The 27,536-nt window shown below is 38.3% G+C and overlaps 1 long non-coding RNA gene across 31 annotated transcripts in view; it reads left to right on the plus strand.

The window, feature by feature from the left end:
* LOC147363323 (uncharacterized) overlaps nt 1-27,536 on the plus strand; it is a 504,516-nt gene that overhangs the window by 316,825 nt on the left and 160,155 nt on the right. For 2 of the 31 annotated variants that reach the window (XR_015136937.1, XR_015136927.1), the window contains one exon: nt 16,150-16,498. The exons of 28 other annotated variants lie outside the window; for them this stretch is intronic. This is a non-coding gene — a long non-coding RNA (uncharacterized LOC147363323). Of the gene's footprint in view, nt 1-16,149; nt 16,499-27,536 lie in introns of those variants that run through there. One more of the 31 variants, XR_015136941.1, reaches the window with a different exon arrangement.

Genomic DNA, 27,536 nt, shown 5'->3' on the forward strand with positions numbered 1-27,536 from the left:
AAAGGCAAATAATTTTACTAAAAAAGCATTTAACTTGTACACAGAATCACCAAATTTATACAGTTCTTATTCTGTAGTTTGTACATATATATTTTGTTCTTATCAGAACAGTAGAAACACTGCACGTAACAACTCAACTGTTTTTTTTACCATTTCTTGGTACACATATGATCAACACTCAATACTGATGGCTTTCCCATATGTAAAGAAGGACTTAAACGAACTATGGGTTACCTTGTCTTTTCCTTCTATGTCATCGTTTTCAGCATAGTGGGTTGCCTAATGCAGGGAAGGGACAGAAACAAGAAAGGATACAACAGGGCCCCTTGGTCATTAGTTTTCTTTCTGTATTTGAAGCAAAAGTTTTGATTGATTTGAAAGAGTGGCCTCTTGGGGCAGTTAGTGCCCTGCTTCCTCGTTAGTAGATACTCATGTTTGCCTTGTTCTTGTTTTGAGTCTTAGTAAACATCCACATATTGAGGGTTCACTGAATTCTGTGCTCATGGGTGTTGCAAATTCTATATACAGATAGAGTGGCAAGGACAGGGGACATGTGTATTTTCCATTCTCCTCTGCTCATGTTCCATCATCCCACTGAACTTTTCTTACAAAGCATACATTCAAAGGTAAAATCATTAAGAATTCAAGATAGTGACATCAGAGTATTAAAACAAACATGAGAACCTTCTGAACAAGGGACCTTTTGTGATTGCACAGGTCACATGTGTATGAAGTCAGCATGTGTAGGGGTGTGTGTGTGCTCATGAACATCCAGTAGTATTTTCCTAGCAAGAAGATGTGGAGAAGGCAATGGCAACCCATTCCAGTACCCTTGCCTGGAAAATCCCATGGACAGAGGAGCCTGGTAGGCTGCAGCCCATGGGGTCACGACGAGTTGGACACGACTGAGCGCCTTCCCTTTCACTTTTCACTTTCATGCATTGGAGAAGGAAATGGCAACCCACTCCAGCGTTCTTGCCTGGAGAATCCCAGGGACGGGGGAGCCTGGTGGGCTGCTGTCTATGGGGTCGCACAGAGTCGGACACGACTGCAGCGACTTAGCAGCAGCAGCAGCAAGAAGATGAAGACTCTTTTTCATACTTTCAAATAAATGTCTGGCCTCACAAAATGAAGAGAAGATAATGTTTTAGAAGGATTGTGTTTCAGAACAAAACTTTGTCACTCTGCGGGGGAGGTGGTCATTCTTATTTTCCTCCTCTGGAGAGAACTGATGCTAGTAGATTTGCTGGTACCAATTGCAAGGCATTAATTGAGGCAATAAGTTTGGAACTACACTTCCAAAACTTTTACTGAAAGGAAATATGGGTGTTCCAATCACAAAGCATCTGAGCTAGGGTATCTATCAACTTCATTTTTATATATAAGAAAGAGGGACTCTAGAAAGGAGCTTTCCTAAAGAGCTTGTAACTGTTTAAAAAGTATGTCCTGAGCTTTGTCCTTTAGGACTACACATAAAGCTAGGGGAGAGAGGGGCTCTCAGATGGCCAAAGAAAGGCTGAGACTTTCTTAAATATTTGAAAATAATGCTTTTGGCAAAAGCAGTTGCTGTTCAGTGGTGAGTAACATCTTGGGTCACATGAGGCTGGCAAAATAAATTGCCTGCATCCTGCTTCATCACCTCTGTTAGACATTGATATCACACAGTGTAAAAATGGGTGTTTTATGCAGGGAAAGACACTGACATTTGTGTGCACCACTCTGGAGTCTTTGCTGCTGGTGAATGCTGTGATAATTACACGCAAATACTCATTCAGTCTGCCAACCATTTCTTTGTAATTGACAGTTCCTGACTCCTGGGCTTACTGCAGAATTGTATACTTGGTGCAGCTCAATAAAAGCCAGGAACAGGTTTGTATACATTGCTCTGTCAGGCAGAGTTCTGGGATGTTGGAGTCGTTTATTACAGCCTTTGCTGCATCATCCCACACAACTCCAGCCAGGATTTAGTCACTTGAAAGATTGTTTTCAAGCTTTTAAAGTAAGATGGTTTGTACTCTGAGATAGAAACTAAGGGCGCCATGAATTTAGGGTTCTAACAATACTTTTCTTAGCCATTTAACAACGTGGAGTGGAGAATTTTTTAAATGTTTATTAATTAATACTTACAGGTTGGAACAAATTATTTCTTTCTTTGATTTTGCCCAATGGAAATAATTTGAAAAAGATAGTATAGAGACAGTAGGTGGCAAAATGCAAATGGTTTCTGTCTCTGAAACAGAAATGGCAAGGTTAGGAAAATTCAGAGGTTTCTTTTTCCCCTTCTAGTTTCAAACTCAATATACTGTCAGAAATAGTCAACATAATGGATCATCGTTATTCAACAAATGAAGCAGTCCCTGTTTACAATAAAAACATATGGTAATTTAGAAACAGCAAACACATGCTATAAACATTCTGGGACTGAAATATTTACCTAAAGACTTGGCTGATCAGTTGCATTTGATGTGCTTTATCAAAGATGCCTATTCCTTAAGTGTCAGAAAAGAAAGGCAAAGGAATGCATGCCATCAGTGTCAGGGAAAGGGAAAGTCGACTGACACATGGACACATGATATCTATACATGCTTTGCTTCCTGTCTCTTAAAAAAAATGTGGATAAATGAAAACTCTGAGGTCCTTACAAGTATCTCATTTTCTGATAAGTTTTATTAATTTTTTTCCTTTATTACTTGGTTATGATTTCAATCTTATTTCTTCATTTGTTTCTAGACCAAATTCTCAAAATGCATGCCTGTCATGAATCCTCTTTCCAGGCATGCGCGATCAGTTAGAAATAAAAGGCCCAGGAACTGTTGTTGGCAATAATTTTTTTCCTTATTGGCTTGCCACTTCTGCTTTGTTTTTGTCATAAACTGCCAAGTTCCCTTTGAACAAGGAGCTTTTTATTCCAGCTAAAAGCATTCACCTTCGGGGCCAGGAGACCTGCCCTGACTCCTGCCTTTTCTTCCCTTCCGCAAACATCAGGGTCTCAGCAATCAAGGGATGTTAATATTCCAAATTTCATATCTTACAGGATTACAGTGAGCATGACATGAGTTAATAAATATACTCGGCACCAGACTTGCTTAACATTATTGAGATTTTTATTGTAGTATTAGAAAGAGAAAGCAAGTTCTAATTAAAAAAAAAAATGTATAGATTCTTTAAACAGTTACCCAAAGCCTTCAATTGGTCCTCTATATACTGTCACCTGATTTTATAATCTCTATCTCTTTCTTGGAATGTGAAGTCAAGTGGGCCTTAGAAAGCATCACTACGAACAAAGCTAGTGGAGGTGATGGAATTCCAGTTGAGCTATTTCAAATCCTGAAAGATGATGCTGTGAAAGTGCTGCACTCAATATGCCAACAATACTGGAAAACTCAGCAGTGGCCATAGGACTGGAAAAGGTCAGTTTTCATTCCAATCCCAAAGAAAGGCAACGCCAAAGAATGCTCAAACTACTGCACAATTGCACTCATCTCACACTCTAGGAAAGTAATGCTCAAAATTCTCCAAGCCAGACTTCAGCAATACGTGAACCGTAAACTTCCAGATGTTCAAGCTGGTTTTAGAAAAGGCAGAGGAACCAGAGACCAAATTGCCAACATCTGCTGGATCATGGAAAAAGCAAGAAAGTTTCAGAAAAACATCTATTTCTGCTTTATTGACTATGCCAAAAATTTTGACTGTGTGGATCACAATAAACTGTGGAAAATTCTGAAAGAGATGGGAATACCAGACCACCTGACCTGCCTCTTGAGAAATTTGTATGCAGGTCAGGAAGCAACAGTTAAAACTGGACATGGAACAACAGACTGGTTCCAAATAGGAAAAGGAGTTCGTCAAGGCTGTATATTGTCACCCTGCTTATTTAACTTATATGCAGAGTACATCATGAGAAACGCTGCACTGGAAGAAGCACAAGCTGGAATCAAGATTGCTGGGAGAAATATCAATAACCTCAGATATGCAGATGACACCACCCTTATGGCAGAAAGTGAAGAGGAACTAAAAAGCCTCTTGATGAAGGTGAAAGAGGAGAGTGAAAAAGTTGGCTTAAAGCTCAACATTCAGAAAACGAAGATCATGGCATCTGGTCCCATCACTTCATGGGAAATAGATGGGGAAACAGTGGAAACAGCGTCAGACTTTATTTTGGGGGGCTCCAAAATCACTGCAAATGGTGATTGCAGCCATGAAATTAAAAGACGCTTACTCCTTGGAAGGAAAGTATGACCAAGCTAGATAGCATATTGAAAAAGACATTACTTTGCCAACAAAGGTCTGTCTAGTCAAGGCTATGGTTTTTCCAGTGGTCATGTATGGATGTTAAAGTTGAACTGTGAAGAAAGCTGAGCACCAAAGAATTGATGCTTTTGAACTGTGGTATTGGAGAAGACTCTTGAGAGTCCCTTGGACTGCAAGGAGATCCAACCAGACCATTCTGAAGGAGATCAGCCCTGGGATTTCTTTGGAAGGACTAATGCTAAAGCTGAAACTCCAGTACTTTGGCCACCTCATGCGAAGAGTTGACTCATTGGAAAAGACTCTGATGCTGGGAGGGATTGATGGCGCAGGAGGAGAAGGGGATGACAGAGGATGAGATGGCTGGATGGCATCACTGACTCGATGGACATGAGTCTGAGTGAAATCCGGGAGTTGGTGATGGACAGGGAGGCCTGGCGTGCTGTGATTCATAGGGTTGCAAAGAGTCGGACACGACTGAGTGACTGAACTGAACTGAACTGATCTCTTTCTTTGCTACTTCTAAAATTAGCCCTTGGCTTCTTTCCTTCCTTATCTTTCTACCTCTTGTCCTGTTTCTTCTATAAGGAAAGCTTCTTCTCCTAATGTACTAAATGATTTTGTAAGGCAGTTCAAGACTGGTGTCCTTCAATGAGTTTGCACTGGTTGTTCCATTTGGCAGTCCCCACCTCTGACTTTTGTGTCCATAGCCCTTTCCTATGTGATCTGTTGCTTTTTATGTGCCTATGTGTTTTAATGCTTTCTCTGATATGCTTATTTAGATAAATTCCAAAGTACTACTTTTTTCTACATCACACCTGTTAAAGTAGTGCCAAATATCTTTCTTTCTATCTCTCCATACACGCAAAGGGTACTTAATAAATGCTTGCTAAACAAATAAACTATCATCAGCATGCCTCATCTAGGAGTTACAATGAAATAATTTCTATTTGGAAATCTAGTTTTTCTTGTGCATTGTTATCCTAGCTCTCTGCCTCAGTGTTTCCATATATACCATTTAGAATATTTTCAGTTATGGCTACATAAAAATGCATTTGAGGATGTTTTACATTTTTTAAAAAATATTTTATTACTAATATGTAAACATTACATTGCTGACGATTCTTCTGATATCAAACCTCAGATGCTGGCCATCTAGACAGGGGACAGCAAATATTTTCTTTCAAAAGTTAGGGTCAGATAGTAAATATTTTAGACATTGGCCACACACAGCCTTCATTGACATATATTCCTTAATATTTTTATTTTAGTTTTAACAACCCTAACAACATTCAAACCATTTTTAGCTTACTGGACAAACACCAAAATGCTGCAGACCATGGTATGTGACTACTGATCTAGATCTCCTGAACTTCAGCTCTTGATGGTTCCATTGCACAGAACTTTCAGTGCATTCTGCCTACTGTACTCTATGCAATTTTTAAAGAGTGAATTTTCCTTGTGGAAATTACTTAAGAGCTGCAAAGATGAAGTATGATCAGTAAGGAACCAGAGGAGTGTTCCTTCAGTATCAAGTTCTCTTATTATCATTGCTGGCTTCACAGCAATTCTGTTAACCCTAACAGCTTGTGACAGCTGGCTAATTCATGGAAGCCTCACCAATTAACCTGTGCGATGTCTCCATAGGCTCAGGATAATTGTGTTTGGACTAAATATTCCAGGTGGTGTCTTAACATGCCTTTAGGGACACTTCTAACACCCTGGGGGAGATTCCAGGCATGACACCTGTGGGCTCGACCCCAGAAATTTTCCTTGGAGGACAACTCAAATGCCATGTTTTTCAGAAAGCTTTTCTTATTCCCAAGATCTCATAATTTTCTGAGCCCCATGACACCTGATTGTCACTTTTGTGTCTTTTAATAGCTTTTCCTGACTTCAACTGTAGCTATTCAAATCCTGTTTTTATCCTCTGTGTTACAGCTTATGTACGAAGGTTTGTGTGTGTTTTTTTTTTTCCTTATGTATTTAAAATGTCTCTCTCCTGGTAGATGTTCAAAAATATTGAACTGAATTCAAAACCTACTGATACCCAATTAAGTGATATTTTTCCTGCACCTTCTGTTGGCTTTTAAAGAGATGAAGAACAATCCTACTAAATGATTTACTGAGAGTCTTTTTCCATCAAAAGAGAGCCTAAAGAGAAATGGTTTCCCCACAATATATTTTTCTAGGAGTCTATTCCCTTGCAGTCTTGTCAAATTTGATACATTTAATCATTTCTGAGTCTATGATGAATTCTGGAAGTCTGGCACTTAAGTTTTTAGTAGTTATTTTTAGTCAAACTGTCAAAAAAAAAAAAAAACTGACTCGGACTTTTTTTCCCTTTGGGGTCAGTTTCCCACATCCTTTATTTCTCTTTCTGTTCTGAGAACATATTCCAGGGAAGTCAGTTCTGTTCCAACACTAGAGCACCTGTTAATAGCCACTTAACCATCCCAAGGAGGCACAGATCTTCATCCTGGGCCTGTCATAGTAGGTAAAGAGAAAGCTGGCTTAGTCAAAGGCTTTCTCACCAAACTGGAATATGATCTGACTGCTTGGAGAGGCATCTGTGCAAGCAGGCAACAGCTTTCCTAAATTCAACCAAAAAGGAAGGGGAAAACATATCCTACTGAAGACTCATGCTTTGAAATTTCTTCGGAGAGCACAACTGAGTCTTTGTATAAATCTTTCCTGGTGTATTTGCTAACAATAGTTGGTGGAGGCATAGAGAGAAGGAGGAGAAATACCTGAATTAAATGGCTGCCCTGGCAAATTAGTGTGAGAGCAAGTTCTCATTTGACCATCTGGACGATAAGTTATTTGCTGGTGGTCATTCAGAGAAAGTAAAAATTGTCCATTTGATGTGTGAAACGTATTTTCTTTAGTTTTTTGCTTGCCCTGTGATAAACCAGTGAATTTCCCTAAGCTGTTCAGCTGTACTGTGGGGATTAAATATTGATTCTAACCTTGTAAATGGGGGTAGAATGTGAAGCTGGCTGATGGGCCCCCTAGGGAAGGACACTATGTTTTAGGTCTTTCTTTTATAGAAAGTTAGAGATAAGTTGCTCCATTTCAAGCATGAAAGTAGACAGACAAGGAAGACAGCCCTTTTCTTAATCAAATTAATATGAACAGGCTGCCTATGGTATGATGAGTACAAAGAGAAAAAAAGTGGCATATACCTGCCTTTTTGGTGGAGAGTGTCCAAAGTGCTGTTTGCATAAGTGACAGTGAGTGTATTGCTTTTTAGAATGTGCAGTGCGCAGAGATTATGAGAGCGAATTCTTCCTGTCAGCTGGACCCTTTTGTATCTTGGGTTCGTTGTTAAGTCAGTTCACTTGTGGTCTGTTTCCTCTGTAATTTGACTTAAAGTTGAGGGCAAAGATAAAATCAGCTTAGAGAGGAAGTTGACAATCTGGTAAATAGCTGTGGCTTTTCTCTTTTAGGCAATAGGTGAGATAACCAAGGATCAAAGCAGTGCATAATATTTCCTTAGGAAATAAGTTTTCTGCTGCTGTCAGATGGTCTTGAATATTCAAAATTGCCCACCAGATAAGCTGACCTACAAATACACAGGGAGACTCGGGGAGGACTGACCTCCCTACCTGCCTTGGCAGCAGTACACAGACTTTTCTCACCTAGGTGGCAGCAAGCTTCAGTAGCTGGATGGAGACTAGTGTATGCTGTTCTTTGAGGTTGTTTTTTTTTTTTTTTTTTATGGAAAGCCTGGTGGGGGAGGTCTTTTCTCCTTTCATGGAAAATCTATCTTACAAGAGGAGATGAATAGAATAGAAAAGATAGACCTTTACATGTAAATGAAGTGGTGTATGGATGGAGACAGCAAAAGACTGATTCTTATGTATTGTTTCTTTAAATAACATGATGTTTTTCTTTGGACCTCTGCATTATTCTAGTAATTGGCCTATTTTATACATTTCCACATTATTTTGCACAGAATAACACTGTATAAATTCAATTTTTAAAAGTCCTCCTTTTAAATAGTGTCAATCCCAACTAGTTTGGTTCTATTAAAGAATCAACTAATTAACTTACTGATGTTTTAAAAAATTATTGGGAATACTGTATGCCAGTCATTGTACTATATACTGTCAGATAAGAACCAGGAAACTTTCCTACACTAAATTCTTGTACTTTTTAAGCCATAATCATGTGATTGCAAGTTTTTGTCTTGTTTGCAATTGTACTGTACATGCAGTTTGTACAGTAAAACTGAATTTTAATTTCTTAACAGCAATTAGTGTTTAATACTTTTATTAAATGTCCTACGATACCCAGAACAGAGTAAAGCATATAGTACTCAGTTCATTTCTTTTGACTGTCCTCTTTGGTCAAGTTTGAGAGTGCTTTTTATATATTGAGAAACAATGACTGTTTCTATACCCACAGGCTGAATTTTTTCTGTGCTGTCTCTTCCCTCTCAACCTGAACTTTGATCATAACTTTATATGGGAAAAATATAAAATCAGACCTGCCTTGAGAAGTGGGAAATTTGAGAAAGCCCATCCTGGGTCGGGAAGATGCCCTGGAGAAGGAAATGACAACCCACTCCAGTACTCTTGCCTGGAAAATTCCATGTATGGAGGAGCCTGGTAGGCTACAGTCCATGGAGTTGCAAAGAGTCGGACATGACTGAGCAACTTCACTTCACATCAGATAAATATGTAAGAGAGAAACCCTGAGGCAAATTTGAGCTAACATCTTGAGAAATGGAGCACAAATGAAGTGGTACAGTTATGTGAACAGTATCCTCTTCAGCTCCTTGTCCTTCTCTGTACCATCGTAATAAGTGGTAATCCTAGAATCGTTCTTTGATTCTTCTCATTTACTCTCACTCTATGGCAAACACTTTATCAGGTCCTGTCAATACTACTTCCTGAATCGTATCCCCAAACCAACCATTGAATACCACCACTCTGGTTCAAACGTCCGTCTGTCATCTGGACTTTTGCAGTAGTCTCCCACACAACAGCCACTTGACTTTAAAAAATAGAAACCACAGTTCCACCCATCAGAACACTGACACAAGCTTCCCTAACCAGGAAACCTTGACAAGCCACCTGTACAAACCCACACACAGTGAGGAATAGCCACAATAAAGAGAACTCCACAAACTGCCAGAATACAGAAAGGACACCCCAAACTCCGCAATTTAAACAAGATGAAGAGACAGAGGAATAGCCAGCAGATAAAGGAACAGGATAAATGCCCACCAAACCAAACAAAAGAGGAAGAGATAGGGAATCTACCTGATAAAGAATTCCGAATAATGATAGTGAAATTGATCCAAAATCTTGAAATTAAAATGGAATCACAGATAAATAGCTTGGAGACAAGGATTGAGAAGATGCAAGAAAGGTTTAACAAGGACCTAGAAGAAATAAAAAAGAGTCAATATACAATGAATAATGCAATAAATGAAATTAAAAACACTCTGGAGGCAACAAATAGTAGAATAACAGAGGCAGAAGATAGGATTAGTGAATTAGAAGATAGAATGGTAGAAATAAATGAATCAGAGAGAATAAAAGAAAAACGAGTTAAAAGAAATGAGGACAATCTCAGAGACCTCCAGGACAATATTAAACGCTACAACATTCGAATCATAGGGGTTCCAGAAGAAGAAGACAAAAAGAAAGACCATGAGAAAATACTTGAGGAGATAATAGTTGAAAACTTCCCTAAACTGGGGAAGGAAATAATCACCCAAGTCCAAGAAACCCAGAGAATCCCAAACAGGATAAACCCAAGGCGAAACACCCCAAGACACATATTAATCAAATTAACAAAGATCAAACACAAAGAACAAATATTAAAAGCAGCAAGGGAAAAACAACAAATAACACACAAGGGAATTCCCATAAGGATAACAGCTGATCTTTCAATAGAAACTCTTCAAGCCAGGAGGGAATGGCAAGACATACTTAAAATGATGAAAGAAAATAACCTACAGCCCAGATTATTGTACCCAGCAAGGATTTCATTCAAGTATGAAGGAGAAATCAAAAGCTTCTCAGACAAGCAAAAGCTGAGAGAATTCTGCACCACCAAACCAGCTCTACAACAAATACTAAAGGATATTCTCTAGACAAGAAACACAAAAATGGTGTATAAATTCAAACCCCAAACAATAAAGTAAATGGCAACGGGATCATACTTATCAGTACTTACCTTAAACGTAAATGGGTTGAATGCCCCAACCAAAAGACAAAGACTGGCTGAATGGATACAAAAACAAGACCCCTACATATGTTGTCTACAGGAGACCCACCTCAAAACAGGGGACACATACAGACTGAAAGTGAAGGGCTGGGAAAAGATTTTCCATGCAAATAGGGACCAAAAGAAAGCAGGAGTAGCAATACTCATATCAGATAAAATAGACTTTAAAACAAAGGCTGTGAAAAGAGACAAAGAAGGTCACTACATAATGATCAAAGGATCAATCCAAGAAGAAGATATAACAATTATAAATATATACGCACCCAACACGGGAGCACCGCAGTATGTAAGACAAATGCTAACAAGTATGAAAGGAGAAATTAACAATAACACAATAATAGTGGGAGACTTTAATACCCCACTCACACCTATGGATAGATCAACTAAACAGAAAATTAACAAGGAAACACAAACTTTAAACGATACAATAGACCAGTTAGACCTAATTGATATCTATAGGACATTTCATCCCAAAACAATGAATTTCACCTTTTTCTCAAGCGCACATGGAACCTTCTCCAGGATAGATCACATTCTGGGCCATAAAGCTAGCCTTGGTAAATTCAAAAAAATAGAAATCATTCCAAGCATCTTTTCTGACCACAATGCAGTAAGATTAGATCTCAATTACAGGAGAAAAACTATTAAAAATTCCAACATATGGAGGCTGAACAACACGCTGCTGAATAACCAACAAATCACAGAAGAAATCAAAAAAGAAATCAAAATTTGCATAGAAACGAATGAAAATGAAAACACAACAACCCAAAACCTGTGGGACACAGTAAAAGCAGTCCTAAGGGGAAAGTTCATAGCAATACAGGCACACCTCAAGAAACAAGAAAAAAGTCAAATAAATAACCTAACTCTACACCTAAAGCAACTAGAAAAAGAAGAAATGAAGAACCCCAGGGTTAGTAGAAGGAAAGAAATCTTAAAAATTAGAGCAGAAATAAATGCAAAAGAAACAAAAGAGACCATAGCAAAAATCAACAAAGCCAAAAGCTGGTTCTTTGAAAGGATAAATAAAATTGACAAACCATTAGCCAGACTCATCAAGAAACAAAGGGAGAAAAATCAAATCAATAAAATTAGAAATGACAGTGGAGAGATCACAACAGACAACATAGAAATACAAAGGATCATAAGAGACTATTATCAACAATTATATGCCAATAAAATGGACAACGAGGAAGAAATGGACAAATTCTTAGAAAAGTACAATTTTCCAAAACTCGACCAGGAAGAAATAGAAAACCTTAACAGACCCATCACAAGCACGGAAATTGAAACTGTAATCAAAAATCTTCCAGCAAACAAAAGCCCAGGTCCAGACGGCTTCACAGCTGAATTCTACCAAAAATTTAGAGAAGAGCTAACACCTATCCTGCTCAAACTCTTCCAGAAAATTGCAGAGGAAGGTAAACTTCCAAACTCATTCTATGAGGCCACCATCACCCTAATACCAAAACCTGACAAAGATGCCACAAAAAAAGAAAACTATAGGCCAATATCACTGATGAACATAGATGCAAAAATCCTAAACAAAATTCTAGCAATCAGAATCCAACAACACATTAAAAAGATCATACACCATGACCAAGTGGGCTTTATCCCAGGGATGCAAGGATTCTTCAATATCCGCAAATCAATCAATGTAATACACCACATCAACAAATTGAAAAACAAAAACCATATGATTATCTCAATAGATGCAGAGAAAGCCTTTGACAAAATTCAACACCCATTTATGATAAAAACTCTCCAGAAAGCAGGAATAGAAGGAACATACCTCAACATAATAAAAGCTATATATGACAAACCCACAGCAAACATTATCCTCAATGGTGAAAAATTGAAAGCATTTCCTCTAAAGTCAGGAACAAGACAAGGGTGCCCACTTTCACCATTACTATTCAACATAGTTTTGGAAGTTTTGGCCACAGCAATCAGAGCAGAAAAAGAAATAAAAGGAATCCAAATTGGAAAAGAAGAAGTAAAACTCTCACTATTTGCAGATGACATGATCCTCTACATAGAAAACCCTAAAGACTCCACCAGAAAATTACTAGAACTAATCAATGATTATAGTAAAGTTGCAGGATATAAAATCAACACACAGAAATCCCTTGCACTCCTATACACTAATAATGAGAAAACAGAAAGAGAAATTAAGGAAACAATTCCATTCACCATTGCAACGAAAAGAATAAAATATTTAGGAATATATCTACCTAAAGAAACTAAAGACCTATATATAGAAAACTATAAAACACTGGTGAAAGAAATCAAAGAGGACACTAATAGATGGAGAAATATACCATGTTCATAGATTGGAAGAATCAATATAGTGAAAATGAGTATACTACCCAAAGCAATTTATAGATTCAATGCAATCCCTATCAAGCTACCAACAGTATTCTTCACAGAGCTAGAACAAATAATTTCACAATTTGTATGGAAATACAAAAAACCTCGAATAGCCAAAGCGATCTTGAGAAAGAAAAATGGAACTGGAGGAATCAACCTACCTGACTTCAGGCTCTACTACAAAGCCACAGTTATCAAGACAGTATGGTACTGGCACAAAGACAGAAATATAGATCAATGGAACAAAATAGAAAGCCCAGAGATAAATCCACACACCTATGGACACCTTATCTTTGACAAAGGAGGCAAGAATATACAATGGATTAAAGACAATCTCTTTAACAAGTGGTGCTGGGAAATCTGGTCAACCACTTGTAAAAGAATGAAACTAGAACACTTTCTAACACCATATACAAAAATAAACTCAAAATGGATTAAAGATCTCAACATAAGACCAGAAACTATAAAACTCCTAGAGGAGATCATAGGCAAAACACTCTCTGACATACATCACAGCAGGATCCTCTATGACCCACCTCCCAGAATATTGGAAATAAAAGCAAAAATAAACAAATGGGACCTAATTAAACTTAAAAGCTTCTGCACATCAAAGGAAACTATTAGCAAGGTGAAAAGACAGCCTTCAGAATGGGAGAAAATAATAGCAAATGAAGCAACCGACAAACAACTAATCTCAAAAATATACAAGCAACTCCTACAGCTCAACTCCAGAAAAATAGATGACCCAATCAAAAAATGGGCCAAAGATCTAAATAGACATTTCTCCAAAGAAGACATACAGATGGCTAACAAACACTTGAAAAGATGCTCAACATCACTCTTTATCAGAGAAATGCAAATCAAAACCACTATGAGGTACCATTTCACACCAGTCAGAATGGCTGCGATCCAAAAGTCTACAAATAATAAATGCTGGAGAGGGTGTGGAGAAAAGGGAACCCTCTTACACTGTTGGTGGGAATGCAAACTAGTACAGCCACTATGGAGAACAGTGTGGAGATTCCTTAAAAAACTGGAAATAGAACTGCCTTATGATCCAGCAATCCCACTGCTGGGCATACACACTGAGGAAACCAGAAGGGAAAGAGACACATGTACCCCAATGTTCATCGCAGCACTGTTTATAATAGCCAGGACATGGAAGCAACCTAGATGTCCATCAGCAGATGAATGGATAAGAAAGCTGTGGTACATATACACAATGGAGTATTACTCAGCCATTAAAAAGAATACATTTGAATCAGTTCTAATGAGGTGGATGAAATTGGAGCCTATTATACAGAGTGAAGTAAGCCAGAAGGAAAAACATAAATACAGTATACTAACGCATATATATGGAATTTAGAAAGATGGTAACGATAACCCTGTATACGAGACAGCAAAAGAGACACTGATGTATAGAACAGTCTTATGGACTCTGTGGGAGAGGGTGGGAAGATTTGGAAGAATGGCATTGAAACATATGAAATGTCATGTATGAAACGAGATGCCAGTCCAGGTTCAGTGCACGATGCTGGATGCTTGGGGCTGGTGCGCTGGGAAGGCCCAGGGGGATGGTATGGGGAGGGGGGAGGGAGGAGGGTTCAGGATGGGGAGCATGTGTGTATCTGAAATTAAAAAAAAGAAAAAAAAAAAAAAGATGAATTGACAATGGCATAAAAAAAAAAAAAAAGAATGTGGAGAAAGAAAAAAAAAAAAAATAGAAACCATTTGATGCTACTTCTGTGCTCAAACCTCTGTTTCATGGCAAAATAACAGTAAAAATAAAATGCCCAGGTTAAGCATGAAGTTTGGTCTATAAGGCACTATAAGAACTGGTCCTTGTCTATCAAAGCAATTGTCTTCTGACCTCCTTTCCACCTCTTCCACTCCAGCTACACTGTTTTCCAGCTGTTCTTGAGCTTGCTGATCTTATTCACATATCTGGGCTTTTGGGCTTGCTATTTCCTCTGCTCCAAATGTTTACCTTTGATTTTTGAATGGTTCTATTACTCCCTTCTATCCTAAAGGAGACCAGTCCTGGGTGTTCATTGGAAGGACTGATGCTGAGGCTGAAACTCCAATACTTTGGCCACCTCATGCCAAGAGTTGACTCATTGGAAAAGACCCTGATGCTGGGAGGGATTGGGGGCAGGAGGAGAAGGGGACGACAGAGGATGAGATGGCTGGATGGCATCACCGACTCAATGCACATGAGTTTGGGTGAACTCCAGGAGTTGGTGATGGACAGGGAGGCCTGGTGTGCTGCGATTCATGGGGCCACAAAGAGTCGGACACAACTGAGCAACTGAACTGAACTGATCGCTCCTTTTATTTAATTTTTGATTCAAATTTTACCTTTTTTGATAGGCCTTGTTTATTTTAATATTTGAACATAGGCCTAATCATTCTCTTTACTCTGTTTCTTTTAAAATTTATTTGTAGCACTTTTCATTATCAGAGATCATATTCTTTATTTTTTTAGTGTCCTTTTTTTTCTACCATAATGTAAACTAGATGAAACTGGAGGGATTTTTCCCCACCCCATGAGTAATGCTGGAACACGTAGGTACAAAATAAGATTTACTGAATAAATAAATAAAGGGAGTAATGCTATAGCTATTTCTGGGGGCAGGTGTTCAGTGCTGGTACAATGATCTTGATTTGCTTCATGCCATTTCTGTTTGTTGAACCTGACCTGGTGTTAGTAATTTGTTAAAGAGTCAGTGTCTCCTTTGGATCACCTCTGGGTTAGGCATGGGGGCCGCAAGCCACTCAGAACAGGACAAAAATAAAGAAACTTCCAAGTCACAAGGTAGAATGTCATAGAATCATTGCCAAAACAGTCTTAATTGTTTCAGTTTGTAAGTGACAAAATGAGGGTCCATAAAAATAGTAGCTGGAAATATTGCATGTTCTCGGTTGTTCATTCAGCATTTTTAAGTGTATTAAGTTATTTGTACTTCTATGATGTAGGTATTATTATGCTTCATACTTGATGGATGAGGAATGAAGTTTCAGGCACAGCTGCCCAGTGTCTCCCAACTATCAGTAAAACTGGATTCAAACAGTGGTCTCAGAATTACCACTTAAGTAATAGTTAATGTTTTTATTCCCTGGGGACAGAATGTTCTAGTCTAAAGAAATTGTTTTGCAGAAAATCCCAATCAGCTCTCCTAATTACTGTCATTATATTTCTTATATTCTAAGAACCATAGTTTTAACTTAAGTGGATATATGTGTGTGTGTGTGTGTGTGTTTATATCTATATCTGTATCTATGTATCAGGCTTCACTGGTGCCTCATATGGTAAAGAATTTGCCTGCAATGCAGGAGACCTGGGTTCAACCCCTGGGTTTGGAAGATCCCCTGGACAAGGAAGTGGCAACCTACTCCACTATTCTTGCCTGGAGAACTCCATGGACAGAGGAACCTGGCGGGCTACAGTGCATGGAGTCACAAAGAGTTGGATATGACTGAGCGACTAACACTTTCACACTTTTTTTCATAGTAGATATTATATTACCCGTTTCATATCATTGAGAGAAGTGATTGATCATATATTATGTGCTCAACACAATGCCTGGCGCATGTAAATGCTATTGCTATTAATAAAGTATTAACTACTTTCATTCAACCCTTTGGTCCCATTTATGCGTATTGCATTACCACAGTTACCTTCTTCCTAGAAAAAAACATTTCATAGACATCTGGAAATCCAAGGGACTGTAGAGACATCTTATCCTTACTGCTGCTGCTGCTAAGTCACTTCAGTTGTGTCCAACTCTGCATGACCCCATAGATGGCAGCCCACCAGGCTCCCCCGTCCCTGGGATTCTCCAGGCAAGAACACTGGAGTGGGTTGCCATTTCCTTCTCCAATGCGTGAAAGTGAAACGTGAAAGTGAAGTCGCTCAGTCGTGTTCGACTCTTAGCGATCCCATGGACTAGGTGGTATATAAGCATGATTTTTAAATCTAATTTGTTTCTTACAAAGCACTGTGGGAGTTAATGGAAGATGTATTTCGCCACTGGAGAAGGACATGGCAACCCACTCTAGTACTCTTGCCTGGAAAATCCCGTGGACGGAGGGGCCTGGTAGGCTACAGTCCATGGGGTCTCGAAGAGTTGGACACGACTGAGCAACCTCACTTTTACTTTTCACTTTCATGCTTTGGAGCAGGAAATGGCAACCCACTCCAGTATTCTTGCCTGGAGAATCCCAGAGACAGAGAAGCCTGGTGGGTTGCCGTCTCTGGGGTCGCACAGAGTTGGACACAACTGAAGCAACTTAGCAGCAGCAACATATTTCACCAGTTTTGGCACAAGTCACTCTCCAACTGGTATCAAAAGTCCAATGAATCATTCAACGCACTTTATTTTCAATAGAACCACTGAAGAGAAAACAGAAACTTGTCATTTTCCCTTTAAGGCCATGCACATTACTGAGTTTTCTATCGGCTTGCTGTGCACACATGACTTTTAAAATGAAAATACTATTCATGTGAAGAGGATGATCAAGGTAGACTGCAACGGATTGTCACTGCAGTAGTTTGGGATGTCAGTAATTCTTAAGCTAAAAGGAATGCTTTCATGATTCAAGAGGATGCCTCTAATTTTACATTTGTTGTCATCTTTCATTTGTTTTCCTATTTTGGAAACATTTACCAACTGCACTTATTAGGCGGCTTCTCATTCCTATGGAAGAATGATCTGTCTTAGAATTTGTGATCCAAGAGGAAGATAGGAGACATTTGTATTTTGATTTCAAAGTATTTTAAAGATTTGATTGTTTATCTACTGTGAGCTTTTGCATTTCATTATTTTAGGCAGCACACAGAAAAGGCTACTTTGTATATTTTTTTTCTGAGACACTTGATCAATGAAGCAAGCTTAAAGTACTTTTCCAAAAGAAATAATCACATGTAATTAATATAAAGAAATCAATTGGATCTATTTATTCTCCTCTCCTTATTACAAGAATATATTTAACCTTAGAAGTAAAAACAAGAAATTTCAGTGTTATTACTTCACATGGCAGAATCACTCAGCTGTGTTTGAAGTATGATTAGCTGTGTCTTTGGTAGCTGCTGTGATTATCATGCCCCTTAGGTACCCTTCAAGGAAGTTGGAGTAGGACTTTTCAACCAGAGAACGATAATACGATCCTTGGATTCATGGTCCTAGAATATTATCCTTTGGTTGATTTCTGAACTTTATAAAATTGTGAAAGTGAAAGTTGCTTAGTTGTGTCCGACTCTTTGTGACCCCGTGGACTATACAGCCCGTGGAATTCTCCAGGCCAGAATACTGGAGTGGGTAGCCTTTCCCTTCTACAGGGGATCTTCCTAACCCAGGGATCGAACTCAGGTCTCCCACATAGCAGGCAGATTCTTTACCATCTGAGCCACTTTAAGACACCCTAAACATATTGTTGTAAGTATTTACATAAAATGAAAGTGCCGATGAATTTTTTTTTTATCAGCTTGTTCTAAATGACTGGAAACTGCTATCAATAGGCCAACTAATTATATCTGAAATCCTTAAGGTAAAAAAATTCTGCTTAATAAGGGACTGACATACCTGTCCTCATTTGCTAGAATCCCAAACTATTGGGAAGTAAGAAGCATGAAAAATCTAGTATAGAAGGGACATTTTAGAAACTTCAAAGGACAAGAAGAATAAACAATACAGTAATGTGATGTGAACAAAAATCTCAGCGGGGGAAACAAACGACTGTTCCTATTAAACTGTCGTTTGTGGATTGGTCTTGCCACACTTCTGAGCGGACTTCACAGAAAAAAAGAAAAAAATCATCTCTTCTATCTGTGACTGTTTTGACTGGTGCTTTCTACATTTCTTGGGAGGTAGATCATACTGGGAAAATTGAATCAATTCATTCACTCTCAAAACATAGAACTCTTCATTACTCATCTTTGCTGAGCTGGGCTATAATTCTGATTCCCATGAAAATTTCTTGGCTTGGAAGAAGACATCTGTGTCACTAAGGCAGTAAGATGTACTTACCAATGAATTCAGGGCTTTCTTTCATCAAAGTATAGTACTGAGGGTAAATTATAATAATCAAGATTTGGCCCTTAATGGAAGCCAATCTGCAAGCAGATCTGAAATGAAAACTCTTGAAATCCGTTATTTAAGGCAGCTTAAATCTCTTAGGAATCCATGGACTAGGAAAGTCCCAGTTATAGCACTCCAGGTTTCTACAAATATTCTTTTTGTACAAAAGCATGCTTTTTACAAGTACTATGCCGTTGAAGAGGAGAAGGCAATGGCACCCCACTCCAGTTCTCTTGCCTGGAAAATCCCATGGGTGGAGGAGTCTGGTAGGCTGCAGTCCATGGGGTCGCTAAGAGTCAGATACGACTGAGCGACTTTACTTTCACTTTCATGCGTTGGAGAAGGAAATGGCAACCCACTCTAGTGTTCTTTCCTGGAGAATCCCAGGGACGGGGGAGCCTGGTGGGCTGCCGTCTATGGGGTCGCACAGAGTCGGACAAGACTGAAGCGACTTAGCAGCAGCAGCATGCCATTGAAGAATAGCAGGAAGGAAGGCATGGAGTTGCAGTGACACATACTATTGTCATTCATGCTAGCCATTCTGCAGACTTTATGTCACCAGTCATTTTCCTTTCCTGCTAATTTACATGATTGCTTCTTCACTGGGTGGTTTTCGATGTGTTAAGCTTTGAGTAATTCATTCTTACACCACTCTCCTCCCCTTTCTTGTTTATTTATCACAGAGCCTATAAAGCTCAGTGACATTTGACTTTGCTCTGTTGCTGACTGGGTCATGGAATGCAGAAAGCATGTATGTATCATTAAGTGCATCTCTGAGTGATGGTCTCAGCATCATGTCACATCACGGGGTCAGCCTCTCTCATCATGTCACATCACATCATGCTTGATGTAGACACATGGCTCAATTCTAAGTATCCACATGTAATTGGGAAGTGAGGCTTCACAGCAGTCTGAGCAGTGGTTTCAGATAACAGGAAATAGAGCAGATTGACCTCACCATTTTTACCACTGCAATTATAATGAACCCTGTTAGAAGTTGTGCATATATATACGTATTCACATCTCATTGATAAAACAAAATTATCTGTATAAGACAGGCATTTTCTTTCTGAATTCTTCTCATAATGATGAGGCAGTTACCCTCCTGGGTTTATTATTGTGATGATAAGATCTAATTCCTGGAACCAGGTATTAATCTAAAGGAATCTATTGACAGAATGAGCTACATGATAGTTATTAGGGATTTGCAATGTGACAATCAAACTAAGGCTATTGAAAAAAAGTTAGACTAGGCCACTGAGAGATTATTTCTGTAAAACGTCTCCACTATAAAATCAATCCAACCTGGTACATTAGGCTTCTGTTGCTTGATAAATCAGGAGTATGAATATATTAACCAGTAACACTGAATACTTCCAATTTTAAATTTTTCCTTGATTAAGAACTCTAAGGCACTGAATATTAGTCCTCGAAACTCCTTTGCCTTTAATCCTCCATCCTTAAGTCTTTTCCACATTAGAAGCTAATAAAAACTAATCTGAATAAAACAAGATTCTTGAAAATTAATGAATGAAGTAATTAATGAATAATAAGTTGACAAACCTATATTTTTCATATTTCTTGTGTTCCAAAAATACACATGTGTCTACAATAGAGAGAGACAGGCATGTTTCTGAAGCTTTAACCAGTGGAGAAGTAGGTTGTTCTTTAAAGAATGTGGAAGTTGACATACGCGTCCCTGGAATTCAGGAGTGTTAGATGGAGGTATTACCCTGGTCATCAGAAGCATTAACTTTCATAAGCACTGGTGGTCCAGTGAAGCTTTCCTTAGTGCTCTCAGTCTCCTGTTCCATAGCCCTCTGCTCATTTTACTCTAGATATTTATTTTTCTCTGTTACGCTTCTCTTTCATTCTCTATCAAAGCTTCCTCTCCTAGCTATGCCTGACAACTTAATGTGCTATTCTTTTCAAGCAATTTAATAAGAATCAAAATCTTATGTGCAGAAATGAAGTAATGATTATTGGATAAGTGAAGGGTGTTTAGGAAACAGACTGAATTGGTTAACCCTGAAATGATAAACATGGTTAAAAAAAGTATGCTCTATTTTTAGGTAAATTTATCTTTGGTCTATAACATTACTCTAAAATATTTACATTGCCATCAGCTAATATTATTTATCACAGACTCACTGGTAGGTTGTGTTTTAATATGCTATTGTGAAAAAGACTTCCTCATTTCAGTAGATTGTAGATTCAGCATGCATATGTTATCACTGCTCAGAAAGCTAATGAAAACTTTGGTTACATTCATAATGTACTGTGTTTTGATCAAGGGCAGTAATATTCCCTTTGTTCTCTGTGCTGATCCTGCTACATCTGGAAAACTGAATTCACTTCCAGATGCCTTATGATTGTGTATTGGACCATTCCAGTTGGATTACAAGTAAAAGATCAAATGTATACACGTATTGATATATAAAGACATATTGTTTGCTTAAATTTAAGGATATTGCAGGAACTGATGGTTCTTGGAACAGCCTTTCTGATGTGGGGTAAGAGTGAAATTAAGATTGGATCAGGGTTAGAATGAGGTGAAAAATGGGCTGGGAGTGAGCACAGCATGTGCCTAGGGTGATATTGGGTACAAGTTGAGCTTTAGGCAAATTTAGAGTGTTGAGGGAATGACAAGAAGCTTGTGAGTGAGTCTAGAGAGGACCAAGGAACACTTTCAAGCTTGCATAGCAAATTGATACATTCTATGGATTTAGGGCACACGTCAGGCTTACCAACATAATACCTCTAGACAGAGTCAACCTAACAATGGACAAAATTAACCTTAGCAGACTGCTCCTGAACTTTTTCACCATCTTTATTATATTCAGTCATCTGAGCATCTCTTATGTCTGCTACAGCTGCTGCTATTTAGTCGCTAAATCGTGTCTGACTCTTTGCAACTCCATGGATTGAAGTCTGCAAAGCTCCTCTGTCCATGGGATTTCCCAGGCAAGAATACTGGAATGGGTTGACATTTTCTGCCCCAGGGGATCTTCCCAACCCAGGGATTGAATCTACATCTCCTACACTGAAGTTAGATTCATTAGTGCTGAGCCACCAGCTCTTGTGCCTGAAAGTATGTGTCAGTTGCTCAGTCATGTTTGACTCTTTGCTATCCCATGGACAGGTAGACTGTAACCCACCAAGCTCCTCTGTCCATGGAATTCTCTAGGCAAGAATATTGGAGTGGGTAGCCATTCCTTTCTCAAGGGGGATCTTCCTGACCCAGGGATCGAACCCAGGTCTCCTGAATTGCAGGCAGATTCATTACCATCTGAGCAGGAAAGCCCTTATGCTCTTATGCTTGTGTGTGTGTGTGTGTGTTAGTTGCTCAGTCATGTCTGATTCTTTGTGACCCTATGGACTGTAATCCACCAGGCTCCTCTGTCCATGGAATTCTCCATTCAAGAATACTGGAGTGGGTTGCCATTCCCACCCAGGTCTCCTGCATTGCAGGCAGATTCTTTACCATCTGAGCCACCAGAGAAGCTCAAACGATCCTCAAATATGGAAAGGGAATTGATGAAGATGTTAAAGATTAAGAGTTACCCCAGGCTTAATTGTGTAAGTTGGGAGTTTGTCAAGAAGAATAATTGGGAAGCCATAGTTCTTGTCACCTAATAACTTAAATGAGGGGCATAATGTGAAATGAATAGCTCTCTTGGCCTTGAGCTTATCAGATATCAGAGTTTAAATGGGTACCTGGAGTTTTGTGGGAGATATCTGAGGAAAGCTTTCTAATAATAAGGGCTATGCAGGGATGGTATGAACACCCTTATAACCAGGGGGTTACCCATTTCTACACGTGTACAAGAAGAGGCTGGTGAACTTTGCCTGAATTGGAAATGTTATTGGGGGATCTCAAAGGTCTTTTCTGAGACTGTGATTCTGAGAGGCTCTGAATTCTTCAACCATGAGTTTCAAGATTTTCCTGTTTCAAAATTTTCCCTGAATCTGAAAATTCAGATCACTGAATTTTCTTCTTGAGGTAAAAGCAGAAGTAAAGGAGATAATGTCTCTAAAGCATCTAGCACATACCCACTTTTCCTAATCACTGTCTTCCTTTGACTCTTAAAGAAAACATATCAGAAGAAAATTGAGTAACTGAATAGGATGTGCTGTCTAACACAGCAGCATTTCTGTTGGGTGAGAAATAGCCCGTCAGGCAATGGAAGATTTATGGTGTGACTTACAAACACAGTTGATTGAATATTTTCATTTTAAGCTTCCCAAACTATTGCTGACCACCAGTTCTTTGTACTTCTATTTTTGCTCATTTTTAAAAAGCAGTTTGAAACTCCAGCTGCTAAGGCAAGAATGCTCTTTTTCACTGGCAACATTTTCTTCTATTGGCAGAATCCACAGGCAATTGCTTTGATGCTTTTTGGAGTTACATTTGGTCTCTGTCATAGTTCATGTAAAGATAAGCTGACTGGGTTGTCTGGTTGGTCCCAGATGCTTTTGGCTTTAATGCCCCATCAATTCTCTTTGAAAATGAAGTCCTGGGCCAATCTTGGGTCTCAGAAGACACTTGCAGATGACTTGTTCATGATCAAAAGGCAACATAATTTCCTGATGTCCATATGCTTTCTCTGGAACTTCTTATGGTGTCCTCAAAAGTGATGTTTCTTATAAGTGGATGACAGATCATCATTTAGAAAAGGTCTCTAAGCTTCAGAAGTGTTTCCTCAAGTGTTCCTGCAAGTTAGAGTGATGAGGGCTGAACTGGTTTCTCAGAACTCCAAGGAGTGGGTTCTAGAATCCAGAGCCATAAAATCATCCCCCACAGAAATAAAAAACTGGGTTTATTGTTTACTTTTGCATCATGATTATATTAAGTGGGGATGTGTAGAGTAGAAATTATCCTCATTTTTCAGTCTTACATTAATATCTGATTCACATAATTTCTCCTAGACAGTTACTTGCAAATCATTTTGTTATAAAGAAATTCAAGAGGCTAGGTAAACCAGTGGTGTGATCATGTACAACATAGATTTGCTGGAACTAAGGCTTTAAAGATCGACAGAAAACCATGCAAGTGGCATCTTTGAACTCCATCTGACATTCTATATGTTTATTTATTAATGGGCAAAAGATTTAAACATACATTTCACCAAAGAATATATACTGGTGGTAAATAAGAACACAAAGAAATACTCAACATCTTTACTCATTAGGGTTATATAAAATCACAATGGGGTACAAATATGCTCTAAAATTGGCAAAAATTAAATTAAATGGCCAAAGTAAGTTTTGGCAAGGATGTGGAGGAAATAGAACTCTCTTGCACTGCTGGTGGTAATGAAAACTGTACAAACACTCTGGAAAACTATTTGACAATTTCTTAAATATTTAAACTGCACTTACTGTATAATCTAGCCATTCCATTCTTAGATATTTACTCAAAAGAAAAAAAAAAACTCAGCACTGTCCATGTATATGCAAATATTCATAGCATCTTAATTTGTAATAGCCAAAAACTGGAAGTGACTTAATGTCCTTCAATGAATGAATTGATAAAACAAATTGTGATACATCCATCAATGAATTACTACTCAGCACTAAATTTTAAATAATTAAAATATGTGTGTATGAGAGTGTATGATGCTGTATATATTACACACTTCTGCATCTCTTTAGGAGCAAGCATGGAAGGCAAATAAAGATCCTTCTGTTTTCTACATTTGTTTTCCAAGAAGGACACATCCAACTAGAGGAGACCACGCCAAGGCTGAGCAGCAGGATTGCTCTAAGAGCCAGAGTCTGTGCTTTTTGTGGTCTCAGAGGGACAGTGGGGCACTTAAATAATAGGCTTATTCAAGTTGAGCTTCTGAGTCTCATTTTTCTTTCCCCAACAAATAATCCCCCTTTAAAACTTTTTTTTTGAGGGGAGAAAGAGATGTTTGGGCTAGCTCTGTGTACAGTCCTGATTGAAATGGTTCCCACCTTGCATGTAACAGAGGAGGAATGATAAAATCCCTAATTAGGAAAATTTAAGAAAACCACATAAACCTCTGAAATAATGCTTTCATTTGTGTAAGGAAGAAAAATGAAGATGATAGTGCAAATTCATAAAGTTTTTGGGTGGTGTCAAGGAGCAAATCATTTCCACTTTAAATAAAACAATTGGAGTCCTACAAACAGCTCAGAAATACAAACAGTGACATCAAAACCATCTGTCAGCTACCTATTCTTATCACTCATCTTAACCTTTGCCTTCCAGGGTTGTGAGCATTCCAGAGACTGTTTGAAAGATGTGTGTGTCTCACAAGCAGCCATCATAAGGACACAAGCTACTGAACTGAAATAGTGAACTTGTCAACAATGATTAAAGTTAGATAGTATTTTTAGAAAGGGGAAGGCTCTGTGCTGGTACTTTATGCAAGTGATTTGAAATATTTATTTCAACAAACCTAAGTTTGGTATTATACCACCCTTACTCTATAAATTGAGGCTGTATAAATTGCCCAAGCTCATATAGCAATCCCATGGACAGAGGAGCCTGCTGGGCTACAATCCATGGGGTAGCAAAGAGTCATACATGACTCTTTGACTTAGCACACATACACTCATATAGTTGGTAAAAGTTGAGCTGAGATTTGACTCAATTGGACCTCAAACTGACTCTAAAATCTCACTCTTTCCAGGGCCTCTGTTTTCTTTCTGGTGGACAAGATAAGTTGCTTTCTAGACATTGTAATTTTTCTCTCTCTTAGCAGGTTCCTTTTATATTTGACTTTATATTGTTTACGTATGAACTTGAAGGACCTTCCTAACTGTTACCTATCTCTACTTCCCAGGGATATATCATCACAGAAATAATTTAAAATATTCAGATGCATGAAAATTTGGTGTTACTTTCATATATCTAATTGTCTATAGGCAAATAGGTCTGGATATTCTAGGAACACCTGAATTCAAGTCAAAACCTAAAGATTATCTTTCACACTGATAGTTCTGTTTTATTTTTCTCGGTTTCTGTGAATGTCCTAAGCCTCCACCCAAACTGCTAATCTCTGAACCCGGGTTTTATCCCAGATGTCCTTTCTTTAGCTTTCTCTTACCTGTTTGCCTTTCGCATTCCTTCAACTAGTGCTTCATTTCAAGTCCTTAACCTTATCTCACCTGCATTATTCAATACTGATTGCCAGTCTTTCTGCATGCAGTCTAGTACCTCCTGGATCCAAATTCTCCACTACCACTAGAGAGAGAGAGCTTTTGAAAAATAAGTAATGTGATGTTTTATTCCCCTTCAAGACTCTAGACTTTTTAGGGTATCAGAGAAGGCCATCCATGGTTTTATCTTGTTTCCTATTTCCAGATTTCCATTGTGTCATGTTCTTCTGGCATTTCATCCCAAAGGCAGATACATCTACTTGAAATTTTCCAATTTTGTTTTTGTCATACAGATCATTCTGGTACATCGTTCCATTCTCCCCATTCATTTACATAGTAGGAGGTACCTATTTATCTTTTGATATTCAGCTCAACAACGAATGGCTTTCCAAAGCCATTCTAACATGTTCCTGTAGATAGATAGATATCTCCAGCTAAGCATTCGCTTCTCTGTTTCCTCTCTGTATTCAGATGTCTGCGGTTGCAAGCATGTTATTTCCCTCTTTACTTTTCGATCTTCCTTGACTGTAAGTTCCTGATGGCAAGATCTGTGGCACCAGGATCTAGCCAGGGCAGGGCTCAATTGGTTTGCAGCAGTTTGGGGAAACAAATAAATTGAGAGTGAAACCAAGATCTCAAATCTAAAGACTCTAAAAGACAGCATTCTGACAATGGTCTCAAGGAATAGATCAATAGTGAACTGAATAGTCTGGATTACATATTTTACACTTATATTAGTTAAGAAACTTCTTAGAGAATCCATAAATTAGTCTACAAAACCTACTCTGAAGTTTTCTTAGTATCTATACATGAATTGTCATTTTTCTATAAATGTATTTCAATGTGGGTCTAGAAAAAAAATGAGTTAGCCTAAAACAGTGTCAAAATAACGACTTCATCCCTAATAAAGTGGATGAGTGTATTATCTTAACAAGATGTTGGGTCTAAATCATGCTAATAAAATAGAATATTTTCTCATGCCCATTGTGAAACAGCATAAAGTAGACCAATGTAATGGCAAGCACCTCAGAAAATTAGAAATGATTCATTAAATGTGAGATACAACTAAAGAAAAAATTTTAGAAAAATCAAATATCAAAAAACTGATAAGCTAAATTGTCTATATTTACATATATTCATAATTTATTTTCCCCAACTGTCTGTATTTAGCTCATTTGGAAGTCATGTACAAGTTGCAGCTGTTGCTTAAGTCATAAGTGTTTCTATATTCTGAGATAATAAGAATCAATTTAAATTCCAGTGCCTCAAAACATAATCAACTTCCATATAAACTTCATTGCTTAAGGGCAGTGCAGAAATTGAGAATGTATGGTCTTAACAACTTGGGGTTCTAAGAAATGCAAGTTATTCTCTTTTCCTTAGTTTCTGCTTAAACCACTGTGTTTTGAGTATACTTTTTGCAGTTCACTATTGGATGATCTATTTTTGTTTTCTTCAAGTTTATGT

The sequence above is a fragment of the Bos grunniens genome, chromosome 11 (genome assembly GCF_055505025.1).
Source record: "Bos grunniens cultivar Pamir isolate PY7600 chromosome 11, Bosgru_T2T1.0, whole genome shotgun sequence".
NCBI classification, from domain to species: domain Eukaryota; kingdom Metazoa; phylum Chordata; class Mammalia; order Artiodactyla; family Bovidae; genus Bos; species Bos grunniens.